This window comes from Athene cunicularia, assembly GCF_003259725.1.
Source record: "Athene cunicularia isolate RWA chromosome 4 unlocalized genomic scaffold, athCun1 chr4_part3, whole genome shotgun sequence".
Taxonomy (NCBI): Eukaryota; Metazoa; Chordata; class Aves; order Strigiformes; family Strigidae; genus Athene; species Athene cunicularia.
The window spans coordinates 1,874,705-1,876,707 of record NW_020799100.1 but is presented as its reverse complement, the minus strand read 5'-3'; the positions used below and the strand labels follow the sequence as shown (position 1 = coordinate 1,876,707).

The 2,003-nt window shown below is 43.9% G+C and overlaps 1 long non-coding RNA gene across 1 annotated transcript in view; it reads left to right on the top strand.

Annotated features, from left to right (window-relative positions):
- Positions 1-2,003, top strand: part of LOC113480121 — a 15,948-nt gene that overhangs the window by 12,329 nt on the left and 1,616 nt on the right. The window lies entirely within an intron of this gene.

Genomic DNA, 2,003 nt, shown 5'->3' with positions numbered 1-2,003 from the left:
GGGGTGGGTTTTTATATTACTATTTCTAGGAGTGGGCATGGTATTTTTGCCAGGAAAAGGAAGTCTGGTCTTACCTCTGATCTTTCCCAAGGTGGTTCTGTGGTTGCTTTCATTCTTAATGCAGAGGTGCCTACTGCAGGGCTTACCTTCCAGGTGCTGGCAGAATTCCTACAGAAACACAGAAATCCTGCAAACACCAACTTGGAGAGAGAGCACTGCATCAAGTAATGTCAAGGTAAAGAACATAATCACTGTCTCAGCAGCGGGGTGAGATAACACAAACCCTGGCTTCTGTCATAATAAATCACAGCACAGCAGAGAGAAACTGCCACAGGCAGGTGGCCCCTACCCCCATATAAGTGAATACAGATACTCAAACCTGACTGTTTCTACAGTTGTAGCCACCAGACCTAAATGGCCTTGCCGTTGATTCATCTAGGCTAGCTCAAGCCACACACTATGCAATAAAACTTATGCAGTCCCCACCGTTTTACTCTGTATATGAAGGAGAAAGCAAACGTAAGGGTCGAAACCCAAAACATCCCTCTCCATTGCTGAGAGGCAATGCTGAGAAGTCTGCCAGAGTCCAAAATAACAGAGGGGATGATTCACTTAATCAGCTTCTCCTAATTTATCCTTCTTAAGGCCAGCTCTTAGGACAATGATACCCAGGATCCCGTAAAGCACATCAGTGATGCTATCTCGTGCTCTAGGTGTGGTTTTGACACCACCCTTCCTGCAAAGTTCCCACGGGACACTGATCCTTCTTGCTATGGAATTAGGAAACCAGTTCATTAGAAATCTAGAGCTGCCAAATAAGATGATTTCATCAGGGCATTCTGCCAGCTGAAGTGGCTCATGCATTTGGCAATCCAGCACCTGTTGGCAAACCACATTGCTTGGCAGGGGGAATACATTGCTTCCCCTGTATTCTTCACAAATGCAATGTCTTTCATATTCATCAGAAAGTCTGAAAAATTCTTTACTTCTCTGTATTTAGTTCAAGACATAGTTTTCCATTTTCTGATGAATCCTGACCTCATGAGGAGCTGTATGTTGTCATCACTGTCTGAAATCCCCTATTTGAAGCAATCTGACTAAGATTATAGAATGGTTTGAAAGTTATGGCCCTGTCAACTAGAAGAATAGAGGGAGATGCTGCTGGGAACAAACCCTATGCTTTGCACATGTGGTGATGATGTTGCTGATGGTGCTTACGGAAACACCTCTAACCTGTTCCAATATTTTCCTCTTTCTCAAGGGAAGTTACTTAAACTCAGCATAATGCAACTGCCCTAATACTTCATAGTCAAACTCTAACATTTGTAAACTTCCTTGAACACTATATTTTCTGCACACCTTGACTTATAAATCTTTCTTTCAGCTCCAGCCTGCTGTCTCTTTTCTACAGATCCTTCATGATAATGGACTCATTCTGGTTCTGAGCACTTCTTGAGTGCTTTGAAACCTCACTCAAATAAATACATAGAAATAGCTTCTGAGGTTTGTCATCAATGTAGCCCTTTCCCCAACACTCTTTAGAGCTCATAGTAACAGCAACGCTTCAGCTATACATTGTTCTATATTTTTTTTTTACATCTCTGTTTTTCTGCTTGCCATCTTCAGCACCTGAGAAGCTGGTCCTCCCTCTTTGTGTCATGTTTAGGTCATAACTTTCTAGCTCAAGTCAGATTTCCTCTGCAATACTCCAGAGGACATCCAGTCCCAAGTTAATACATTCATTGCTGTCACTGTGGGAATACTTATTCCATTCCAGTAGAAATGGACGCACTGCGAGGATTTGAATGGAAAAGAGAAGAATTTGAGAGGTATCTCGTGCATGTACTTGACATAAATAGACAAGCCCCTGATGATGACGCTGGGTGTTACACCGATTACACTGGGTGCTACTGTAACAACAGACTTGAGCCCTTTCCTCCGGCGGTGGAGCGGGCGCGGGGTCACAGCCACAGCCCCCGCAGTTTCCGCGCTCCCCCCTCCCT